General features: G+C 43.6%; 1 long non-coding RNA gene across 1 annotated transcript; it reads left to right on the top strand.

The window, feature by feature from the left end:
- Nucleotides 1-924: 924 nt before the first annotated feature.
- Nucleotides 925-9000, top strand: LOC117523093. Its single transcript, XR_004564414.1, has 3 exons — nucleotides 925-938; nucleotides 4143-4145; nucleotides 8870-9000. It is a non-coding gene; the product is annotated as an uncharacterized LOC117523093 (long non-coding RNA).
- The last annotated feature ends 3696 nt before the right edge of the window (nucleotides 9001-12696 follow it).

Here is a 12696-nt window from a genome sequence, read left to right as displayed (position 1 = left end):
CTTAAATTCAGACCTGAATGTGTTGCTGATAGTGTGTGCTTTTTGAAGGATATTAGTTGTAGCTGCTGACTTACCTCACTTTTTCTATCCTTCGCAGAGTCGGTTTGTCGTGTCCACCTGGGGGGTGTTTGGCAGTGAACGTGGGTCCAGAAGCACCGGGCTTCGATCCTTTTGGGCGCTGGAGAGCGTGCCATCCTTCACTCCGCCAGACCGACGCAGTTTTCATTTGTACACTTTTTTATGCACCAAAGGGTGGAAAAATAAATTGTTTTGTTATTGGAACCGCTTTCTGGTTGTTTTAGCGTTGGGTTCCATCAGACGCAGGTCCGCTCCTCAACCCGCGTCGACACATAACACAGAGGTCCTTAAGATGGCTCTCTTTGTTCTGTGAGGTCAGAAGACTTGGTGGACGGGCGCGTTGCACAAGGTGCCTTTAAGCCCAGTCTTTCCAGATGCATCTGTTGTCCTCTTCAAGTGTCATTAAAGCTCTCTCTGCATCGTGTGCCAATTCCTGGTGGTCCGTGCTCGCCAGTCTCATTTCTTACTGGGACTTCATCACGAAAATTCCACCACACACGTGACCTGTGACGTCACGTGCACATATACAGACAAAAACCATGAATAAACACATACGGAAAATAATCATACGAAGAGGATTCAGCACTGCCTGAATACGTACACAACATCAGACATCCCAGAGCCATGAAACAAATGAAAACCCACAAACCACAGTCAGGCGGGTCGCTGGGCGGAGCCACAACACTGTCTGTCACATGTTTATTCTTCTGTCTGGTGGAAACTCAGAAACCACATAGTTATCACAAATTAAAATTAAAAGGAACTCTATAAGAATGTTTCTAAAAGCACACTCACAGAAATCCATGTTGGTTTGAACCCATCATGCAAAAGATAAAATCATAGTAATAATTCATGCAGTGGTCATATAGTATAAGTCAGAGGATGAAGTGATGAAGACTGGAAGTACTGGGCCTGAGTTCTGTCACTTTCTGCAGTGAAACGTGGTTATTATTGTCATTTGTGAACGTACTGATGCTCAGAACTCTGCTGAAGAAATGAAAACATCTTCAGTCAAAGACTGTGGAATCATTTAAATTTGTATTTCTTGTCTTTAAGACATCATCAGGTTCAGGATCACGTTCACTCTGCAACAACGCCCAGTCACCCAAACGCATTAGGGGCGTGGCCGCTTTGAGTGACAGCTCGTCTGCTGATTGATCCAAACGCATTAGGGGCATGGCCGCTTTGAGTGACAGCTCGTCTGCTGATTGATCCAAACGCATTAGGGGCGTGGCCGCTTTGAGTGACAGCTCGTCTGCTGATTGATCCAAACGCATTAGGGGCGTGGCCGCTTTGAGTGACAGCTCGTCTGCTGATTGATCCAAGCGCATTAGGGGCGTGGCCACTTTGAGCGACAGCTCGTGTGCTGATTCTGTGGTCCGTCAGATGCTACTGCTGTGAGGCCCATCTCTGATTTTGAGCATTTTTATTTTAAATGCCTGTAATAATATGTCTTGTTGTTCACAGAACATATAATACATGTGTGGATTTGGGTCGTGTTTTTAGCAGCTATCGCTAGCTTGGTGACGGTGGAGACCCCCGGTGTGCTTTTGCCAAGTCCACCAAAAGAGAGAAGTGAAAGGACAGAGTGGAGAACCAGGACAAGAGGAAGAATCTGACCATCTCATATGGAAACAGTTTTTCCGAAAAGCTAAGAAGGACTTTTAGGAAACATACCTGTTGTCTTCAAGCCCACAACACACTGAGACAGAGACAAGTCCACCCTAAAGATCCAGTTCCACTGCAAAGAACAGCCATGTGGTGTTTGCCGACCAGTGCACTGAGGAGTACGCTGACCTCTGACCTTCACATTGGAGAAACCAAACAGGCATCAGATGGTCCAGCACAGGAGGTGCACTTCTTCTGGTCTGGACTCAGATGGATTCCTTCATCTTATGGACAGAGGACACTCTGGTGGGGACGACCCCACTGTATTTGTCAGGATTTATTTGTTTGATTCTGGCCTTTCAAACAGTAAAAGATAAATGTTTTTTATTCTTTTAAAATCTCAATAATTGGTTTCCTCATCCATTCACAAGAATCTCTGAAGATCTTTTGGGGATTTACCCATTTAAAAAGTCCTGCATGTACAGAAAGCTGACATGATGGTGTGAGGAGGTCGGACAGTTTGAATGCTTTATTACATCACAAATTAAAGCCGCTCTCTTCAAAAACAGTGTTCAGAAAGTATTTCAGGGCCGTCTTATGCTCAGTCCAATCCTGTAACAGGCTATAAGCATCATGTCAGAGATCCCAAAGTCCTCTGGGATCACCCAAACTGCAGTGTTTGTGGAGCTGAGTGAGGAGAGTATCTGGGTTTGTGATTGTCCTGGACTAAGGGCCCTGTCCCACTGGGGAGAGGATTAATTGTGCATGAATTGAGTATACAAATTGCGGGCGTTCGTTGTTGTCCGCAACAAAAATGGCCAAAAATGACAAATGTCCCAGTATGAATTACGGATATGTTAATAATATATAGCGAATATATGATGAACAATCACGGTTATATAACGCATGTAATGAGGAAAGTGATCCGACACATTGAGATTATCACGGCAGTATGACGGGTGTATTATGAATGCATCGCGCACGTGTTGCGTGTGCATGGCATCTGCATTGCGGTCATAAAATAAGCGCACTCGGGCCGTCAGCATCACTATTCACACCAACAATACAGCCTCTGGAGGAATTGCTGGACTTGGACAAGTTGATCACAGAGTAAATGTTCATGTTGTCATGCGAGGGTTAACTGTTCATGAGTTTGGGGAGCGGGAGGGGGGAAGCCGCTCGGGGTGTGAGACGGTGTTTTTTTTTTTTTTTTTTTGAGAGTGTCACAGAAAATAGACTTCAGCGTGAGTTGTGGCTAAACAGCAACTCTTCCTTTTGTTGGTGTTAAATAAAAGTCCTGGAGGAGACGCGATTGCAGCAGCTACGTCTTTGTGGATCTACACAGCCGGACCGGCACTGACTGGCAGGTATGTCGCTTTCTGTCACACTTTGGGTTTACGTGACGTGTTTGTTGTGCATTCACAGATTGTTCGCAAATCAGCTGCAAAGCAGATGTAATAAAAACGCTTTATTCATGTCCAATCTGTATGCATTCGCTACAACATATTTTAGTTTGTGATGTATTTTATTAAACCCTCCAAACTGTGACTATCCAGGGTTGGGACCAGGAAGCAGAGTTGTAGTCTTACACACCTCTCTGCAGCTTCTCTCTCCCTGCCATCCCCCCAATACCCCATCCACGTAGAGACGGTGCCTGCTCCAAGACCACCAATAACCAGTAAAAATCTACTTAAGCATAAAAATTCAAAAAGAAAAAATAATATAACACCTTCAACTGCACCACAGACTAAAACAGTTAAATGTGGTTTATTAAACATTAGGTCTCTCTCTTCTAAGTCCCTGTTAGTGTCATGGCGGGCGGCAGCCTGACCCCAGGAGCAGATGGACCCACAATACAAACTCCCAAACCAGGCTTTGAGGTACAAGTCGTCATGTTTATTTCGGGCAGAGGTTTGGTACACAGGTTGTCAGAAAATGGAGCAGAGGCACAAGCAGGGTGAGGCAAAAACGCAGTCATCTCCAGGCAGGGGTCTGAGGCACGGGCAAACACTGGTATATAGGCTGAGGCAAAAAGGCGGTCAAAAAACACAGAGCAAGGAACTGGTACACAGCAAGACTAATCAGGACAGAGAACAAAAAGGCTGGAGAGTGTGCTGGAAGCGACAACAATCTGGGGAGGGACTGTGAGACTGTGAGGGTTTAAATGCATGTGGACTAATTAGGAACAGGTGGTGTTAACAAGGTGCATGTGAGAGGAAGGATCCAGAAAGGGGGCATGACTAATGAACAAAGATACTATGTTGTGCAAGACAGTGAGGGAAGAGAACACAAGGTGGAGAGAAGAAAAGACAAAGATATGTGAACAGGTGTCAAGAATGTGACTAAATGAAAACACAAAGCAGACTGGGACAAAGTGTGAGAGGAGGGCACAGAACTAATGGAGTGACATGACGTGACAACACAGACAGAGATGCCAGAGGGATGAAAACAAAAAGCAGGTGCAGGTTGGAGTGAAACATAAAACTAAGAACAGAGCTACTATGGAATATAATATTACTATGAACAAAAGTAACAAGGAAAAGTTAGGGCCGAAAAACATAACTAGGAACTAGGCATGACATGATAACTGATCAGGAGACATGAAACAGAATACTAAAGCAAAACTAAACAAGTGATAACATAATGAAAACACAACTGACTGAAGAATACCAAGTAAAAACCAGATGACAAAATCAACAAGCCAGGACACAAAAATACCAATACTAAAGATCAACAGAAATTAATAGATGACAACTCAATGATAAACAATGAAAACACAATCTGGCAGAACAAGAAAAGAATTAGACAATAGCTAAAGAATGCAAAGTAACAGAGAACCAAAGTAAAATAGAACAGGGAATAAATACATGATAAATAACTAATAAAACAGAACAGGAGCAGAAAGTGGGTCAAAGAAAGGGAAGCAAGTAGACCAAAAACCTGATCAGGGCCGCGCATGACAGTTACTAAATGATATAATAATTGATCAGCATATTGATTTATTCTGCCTTACAGAAACCTGGTTACAGCAGGATGAATATGTTAGTTTAAATGAGTCAACACCCCGGAGTCACACTAACTGTCAGAATGCTCGTAGCATGGGCCGAGGGGGAGGATTAGCAGCAATCTTCCACTCCAGCTTATTAATTAATCAAAAACCCAGACAGAGCTTTAAGAGCTTTAGAGCTTTGAAAGCTTGACTCTTAGTCTTGTCCATCCAAATTGGGAGTTCCAAAAACCAGTTTTATTTGTTGTTATCTATCCACCTGGTCGTTACTGTGAGTTTCTCTGTGAATTTTCAGACCTTTTGTCAGACTTAGTGCTTAGCTCAGATAAGATAATTATAGTGGGCGATTTTAACATCCACATAGCTGCTGAGAATGACAGCCTCAACACTGCATTTAATCTATTATTAGACTCAGTTGGCTTCACTCAAAATGTAAATGAGTCCACCCACCACTTTAACCATACTTTAGATCTTGTTCTGACTTATGGTATGGAAATTGAAGACTTAACAGTATTCCCTGAAAACCCCCTTCTGTCTGAACATTTCTTTAAAACATTTACATTTACTTTAATGGACTATCCAGCAGTGGGGAATAAGTTTCATTACAGTAGAAGTCTTTCGGAAAGCGGTGTAACTAGGTTTAAGGATATGATTCCTTCTTTGTTATGTTCTCCAATGCCATATACCAACACAGTGCAGAGTAGCTACCTAAACTCTGTGAGTGAGATAGATTATCTCATCAATAGTTTTACATCCTCATTGAGCACAACTTTGGATGCTGTAGCTCCTCTGAAAAAGAGAGCCTTAAATCAGAAGTGCCTGACTCCATGGTATAACTCACAAACTCACAGCTTAAAGCAGATAACCCATAAGTTGGAGAGGAAATGGCATCTCACTAATTTAGAAGATCTTCACTTACCATGGAAAAAGAGTCTGTTGCTCTATAAAAAAAAAAGCCCTCCGTAAAGCTAGGACATCTTACTACTCATCACTAATTGAAGAAAATAAGAACAACCCCAGGTTTCTTTTCAGCACTGTAGCCAGGCTGACAAAGAGTCAGAGCTCTATTGAGCTGAGTATTCCTTTAACTTTAACTAGTGATGACTTCATGACTTTCTTTGCTAATAAAATTTTAACTATTAGAGAAAAAAATACTCATAACCATTCCAAAGACATATCGTTATCTTTGGCTGGTTTCAGTAATGCTGGTATTTGGTTAGACTCTTTCTCTCCGATTGTTCTGTCTGAGTTATTTTCATTAGTTACTTCCTCCAAACCATCAACATGTCTATTAGACCCCATTCCTACCAGGCTGCTCAAGGAAGCCCTACCATTAATTAATGCTTCGATCTAAATATGATCAATCTATCTTTATTAGTTGGCTATGTACCACAGGCTTTTAAGGTGGCAGTAATTAAACCATTACTTAAAAAGCCATCACTTGACCCAGCTATCTTAGCTAATTATAGGCCAATCTCCAACCTTCCTTTTCTCTCAAAAATTTTTGAAAGGGTAGTTGTAAAACAGCTAACTGATCATCTGCAGAGGAATGACATATTCATCCTGCTGTAACCAGGTTTCTGTAAGGCAGAATAAATCAATATGTTGATCAATTATTATATAATTTACTAACAGGGACTTAGAAGAGAGAGACCTAATGTTTAATAGACCACATTTTAACTGTTTTAGTCTGTGGTGCAGTTGAAGGTGCTATATTATTTTTTCTTTTTGAATTTTTATGCTTAAATAGATTTTTACTGGTTGTTGGTGGTCTGGGAGCAGGCACCGTCTCTACGGGGATGGGGTAATGAGGGGATGGCAGGGGGAGAGAAGCTGCAGAGAGGTGTGTAAGACTACAACTCTGCTTCCTGGTCCCAACCCTGGATAGTCACGGTTTGGAGGATTTAAGAAATTGGCCAGATTTCTAGAAATGAGAGCTGCTCCATCCAAAGTGGGATGGATGCCATCTCTCCTAACAAGACCAGGTTTTCCCCAGAAGCTTTGCCAATTATCTATGAAGCCCACCTCATTTTTTGGACACCACTCAGACAGCCAGCAATTCAAGGAGAACATGCGGCTAAACATGTCACTCCCGGTCCAATTGGGGAGGGGCCCAGAGAAAACTACAGAGTCCGACATTGTTTTTGCAAAGTTACACACCGATTCAATGTTAATTTTAGTGACCTCCGATTGGCGTAACCGGGTGTCATTACTGCCGACGTGAATTACAATCTTACCAAATTTACGCTTAGCCTTAGCCAGCAGTTTCAAATTTCCTTCAATGTCGCCTGCTCTGGCCCCCGGAAGACAATTGACTATGGTTGCTGGTGTCGCTAACTTCACATTTCTCAAAACAGAGTCGCCAATAACCAGAGTTTGATCCTCGGCGGGGGAAAATGGTTAGAAATGTGAACGGGTTGGCGGTGTACACAGGGCTTCTGTTTAGAACTACGCTTCTTCCTCACAGTCACCCAGTCGGCCTGCTTTCCCGGCTGCTCGGGATCTGCTGGAAGGGAACTAATGGCGGCTAAGCTACCTTGGTCCGCACCGACTACAGGGGCCTAGCTAGCTGTAGAATTTTCCACGGTGCGGAGCCGCGGTCTCTCTCTGCCCAGTGTGAGGGGCTCTCAGACCGGGCGAGTCACAGCTCTGTCCCCGGCTACACTGACAAACAGCAGAAGTCCACTCTTCTGTGTTTCCCTCAGACTCACACTGAGTGTTTGAGCTTTTAATTTTTGCTTTTTTGGGCAAAACACACTTCACAAACACGGTAACTTAAATAATATAATAATTTAAAAAAAAAACTGACTGCGAGGCTGCATGTTCAACCTCCAGCTGAATTGCAGAGAAAGAGGGATAAGATAAATCGATCCAGAGACAATACTGATCAAAAGTTAGTGAAAGCTTTTCTCTATGTCGACGGCTGTGGCCGCTATGGCGCCGCCATTTTGAACCTTCGCCATGGAACATCAAGTCATGATAACTCCTTCATGCATTACCTGATTGACTTGAAACCTCACATGTGATGAGGGTTAGCCCCTGAACACACCTGGCCCCTCTCTTTGTGCACTGAGCGCCCCCTAGTGGATGAACCAACAACATGTCATAACTCTTTCATGCATTGTCTGATTTGCCTGAAACTTGAACTGTGTGATGAGGGTTGGCCCCTGTATGCACCTGTCCACATCTAGTCACAAGGTGATGCGCTGGTCTGGGTAGGCGGTCGTGTGGCACGAGGGCCCATATATGACTGCTTGAAGTCCTTGTTCTTCATGAAATTCACTTAGCGTTTTCTGACCTTTAGTTTTGAAGAGCCTCTTGATAGACAATGTTCCTTGTCATGCCACCTGGCGAGTGGATGTACAGCTGTTCTGGGTTACCAACCCTGGAGCAGCCGACATACAACTGGCCGTGGGAGAACACAGGCTCTGCCAGATTCAGTCCAGCCACCTTAAGGGACTGTCCCTGAGCCTTGTTGATGGACATTGCAAAGCTGGGTTTGACTGGGAACTCAAATGGCATGTCTGATGGGATAAGTGGAATCCTTGGTATAAAGACATCTTCTCCCTTGGCCTTGCCTGTCATTACTGTGGCCTCCAGGACTCTTGGCATTAACTTCTTAATTGTGAGTCACGTTCTAATGCAGAGCTACGGTGGGTCGAGATTCTGCAGGAGCATGACTGGGGCACCGAGAGGCGATAATCTGTGACACTTTGAAATGACCGACATGCAAGTGAACACATCAGCGAGCAGCTCATGTAGCTGCGGCGCTCTGATCGCTTCCTCCATCTTTTATGATGAAATACAGCTGAATTTATGTGGAAATGATTGTTGTAGAAAAGCTTCAGATATCTGTGGCTGAGACAGATGATGACTGGAGGCACTTTGAAACAGAAACGAGGTGATAATCGATGAACCGCGGCTGATGACGCATGTGCAGTAAAGGCAGGGTGGACCGATTTTAAGGGGGGACCATTTGGTCGACGTCACCACCATTTGTTTACATGTAAACTGTTCGTGCGAATCCACTTTCTACGAGGAGACGTAAACAGCAGCTGTCACAGCTCAAACAAGACCACATCACAATCCCGCTGTCTACAAATACAGAGAGGCGGGGCCTGGGTTTGAGTTTCAGCATCAGGTGAAACACAAACAGCAGGTGTTCATGGATCAAAGGTCAAGGCAGATCTCCAGGTGGGGAACTTTAGTTAATTATAATGTATGAACTAATGTGACAGAATACATGTGAGTCCTGATTAAACTAAACTCTAAGCCATATTTTTACATCCCTCCAGGTCCAGTTGACACTGACGTGTCTGCAGCTGGTTATCTGGACACCAACTGAAGACATGGAGTTGAACATTTCATTTGACAAAGTCTTTACAGACTCATGAAACACCTCCAGAATTTCTACTTTTCACATCTGCTTCCAACATTAATGGATGAATTTGTTGCAAAAAAAAGGTTCTGCTCTGCCCCAAATATCTGAATCTCTTAAAAATACAGTCATCACTTGTCAGGTGTGATGTGTGATACAGACAACAAAAGAACTCTGTGTGAAGGAAAATAAAGAAGGATAGAAATAAGACACTTTCAGTTGTTTATTTTTTTATTGTTACAATGAATACTGTTTTCAATATGTTCCAAATAAGGAAAAAATATATCTGTGTTCTGTACATGCTTCTGTATTTTCCACCATAAGTGTCAGAAATAAACATGATTATTCCAGAGGGGGAAACAGCCACTAAATACTTAAGAAGTAAACTCATACAGTCACTATTATGCAAATAACAATTTGCATAATAGTGACTGTATGAGTCACTTCTTGAATCCAGTTTTTTCTACAACCCCATTTCCAATGAAGTTGGGACATTGTGTAAAATGTAAATAAAAACACAATACAATGATTTTCAAATCCTCTTCAACCTATATTCAATTGAATACACCACAAAGACAAGATATTTAATGTTCAAACTAATAAACTTTATTGTTTTTGTGCAAATATTTGCTCATTTTGAAATGGATGTCTGCAACACGTTTCAAAAAGCTGGGACAGTGGTATGTTTATCACTGTGTTACATCACCTTTCCTTCTAACAACACTCAATAAGCGTTTGGGAACTGAGGACACTAATTGTTGAAGCTTTGTAGGTGGAATTCTTTCCCATTCTTGCTTGATGTACAACTTCAGTTGTTCAACAGTTCGAGATCTCCGTTGTCGTATTTTGCGCTTCATAATGCGCCACACATTTTCAATGGGCGACAGGTCTGGACTGCAGGCAGGCCAGTCTAGTACCCGCACTCTTTACTATGAAGCCACGCTGGTTGTAACACGTGCAGAATGTGGTTTGGCATTGTCTTGCTGAAATAAGCAGGGACGTCCCTGAAAAAGACGTTGCTTGGATGGCAGCATGTGTTTTCTCCAAAACCTGGATGTACCTTTCAGCATTGATGGTGCCATCACAGATGTGTAAGTTGTCCATGCCATGGGCACTAACACACCCCCATACCATCACAGATGCTGGCTTTTGAACTTTTCACTGGTAACAATCTGGATGGTCTTTTTCCTCTTTTGTCCAGAGGACATGACGTCCATGATTTCCAAAAACAATTTGAAATGTGGACTCATCAGACCACAGCACACTTTTCCATTTTGTGTCTGTCCATTTCAAATGAGCTCGGGCCCAGAGAAGGCGACGGTGTTTCTGGATGTTGTTGATGTTTGCCTTTCACTTTGCATGGTAGAGTTTTAACTTGCACTTGTAGATGTAGTGACGAACTGTGTTAACTGACAGTAGTTTTTCTGAAGTGTTCCTGAGCCCACGCGGTAAGATCCTTTACACAGTGATGTCAGTTTTTAATGCAGTGCCGCCTGAGGGATCAAAGGTCACGGGCATCCGATGTTGGTTTTTGGCCTTGCTGCTTATGTGTCGAACGTTGTCCAGATTCTCTGAATCTTCTGATTATATTATGGACTGTAGATGATGGAATCCCTGAATGCCTTGCAATTGAACATTGAGAAACATTGTTCTTAAACTGTTGGACTATTTTTTTTGATGCAGTTGTTCACAAAGTGGTGATCCTCACCCCATTTTTGCTTGTGAACGGCTGAGCCTTTTGGGGATGATCCTTTTATACACAATCATGACACTCACCTGTTTCCAATAAACCTGTTCACCTGTGGAATGTTGTGTGGGCCACTGAAGAGGAGGTACTGCTGGCCCACCACCACCAGATGGCGCCCTGCTTGGAGTGCGGGCTTCAAGCACGAGAGGGCGCCGGAGCCTCTGGGAGTGACAGCTGTCACTCTTCATCAGCACCAGCTGTCACTCAGTCAACTCATCACCATCTCCATAAAGGCCGGACTGCGACTCCACCTCCCCTCGCCGAGAAATCAGCTACCGTTCAGGTAATTTTCTCTGCTGACTTAAAACATTGAGTAATAATCTGAACTTCTTTGCAGCCGTTTTCCTGTGGTTTCCTTATCTGTGGGATTGGCGTTTGGTGTGACCAGGGACGGCTTCGCTTCACACTCCAACCAGATAAGTGGTTAGACAGGAGCTGCACGAGTGTGTGATTGGAGGTGGAGGTTCTCCCTCCTCATTGTGTACAGACTGTGGGATTACTGAGTGTGCGACCTCACACTCATCAGGACTGTCTCTGTTCTCTGCCAGCAGTACCGGGTCTGACTGCTGAAGACAGCAGCCACCTGGGGCGCAGGGCTTGGCGGCTCCGGTGTTCTTCAGCTCCGTTGGCGGTGGAAGCTGTGTGGGATCCGGCTCTTCTCTCGCCAGGCGTCTTCTATCGTCGAGCCTGCCCACACGTCACCTGGTGTATGATTGACAATCACTATATTGTTATTGTCTGTACATCGTTGTGTGATTCACAACATTAAATTGTTACTTTTGGCTTATCCATTGTCCGTTCATTAACGCCCCCTGTTGTGGGTCCGTGTCACGACACTTTCACAACAGTGGAATGTTCCACACAGGTGTTCTTTCCCAGTCTTTTGTTGCCCCGTCCCAACTTTTTTGAAACGTGTTGCAGGCATCCATTTCAAAATGAGCAAATATTGGCACAAAAACAACAAAGTTTATCAGTTTGAACATTAAATATCTTGTCTCCGTGGTGTATTCAATTGAAAACAGGTTGAAGAGGATTTGAAAATCACAACACCCCAACTTCACTGGAATTGGGGTTGTATTTATTTATGAGAAAAGACCAACTCTGTGACACAACAGTGTGCAAAAATTTCAAGTGAATCAGATCATTTTGTGATGCATGTGGACGGACACACACACACACACACCAAACATCCTATAAAGAGGCAAAGTGTGAGGTAAATTTTCATGGAGAGCAAATGACAAAGTATAATAATGTACATCTGAACTGTCCGAACACAATCTGTTCTTTTGATATCAGCGTGTGCATCATGCTCACAAACATCCACCTTAAATTCTGGAGATTGATATCCTTCATGTTCCTTCACCAGACCTTGAAGGGGATTGAACTCCCACCCTTCCTACACCACAGTCACTCCGCTTCCAGGTCTTGGTTCACCACCTCAACTGCTGAACATCACCAGGTCTTTTGACCTGGACTTTCCACCACCGTTTTTGACCTGCAGATGACTCCCTGGTCTGGGCCCCCCACCTTTACTGTGGACATGCCCAACTCCTCTTTGTTCTTCTGTCAGGAGAACATATTAAATATGAAGATAGAAAGGTAAAACCTTCCCTCTGTGATGTCCACATTGAATTGGAATTGTTGTTGAGGACCCCAGTCGGTGGAGAAGGCCAAAGAAATACCCTCATTTCATCTGGCTGCAGCAGATAGATGGTTATTTTAGAGATCTGGGAAAGGAGCAATTGTCTGCTTGGGTATTTGTTATGCAGGACCCAAGGCAGTTCTGTGGTGTTGTGGACACTGCAAAACGCAGCATCAGGTCCTTCTCTTAGACTGGACTTGAGAACATTCAAAATGCTTTCCTCACGATGTGTTCTT

Source organism: Thalassophryne amazonica, chromosome 13, assembly GCF_902500255.1.
Source record: "Thalassophryne amazonica chromosome 13, fThaAma1.1, whole genome shotgun sequence".
Classification (NCBI taxonomy): Eukaryota; Metazoa; Chordata; class Actinopteri; order Batrachoidiformes; family Batrachoididae; genus Thalassophryne; species Thalassophryne amazonica.
This window is presented reverse-complemented; position numbering and strand designations above follow the sequence as displayed.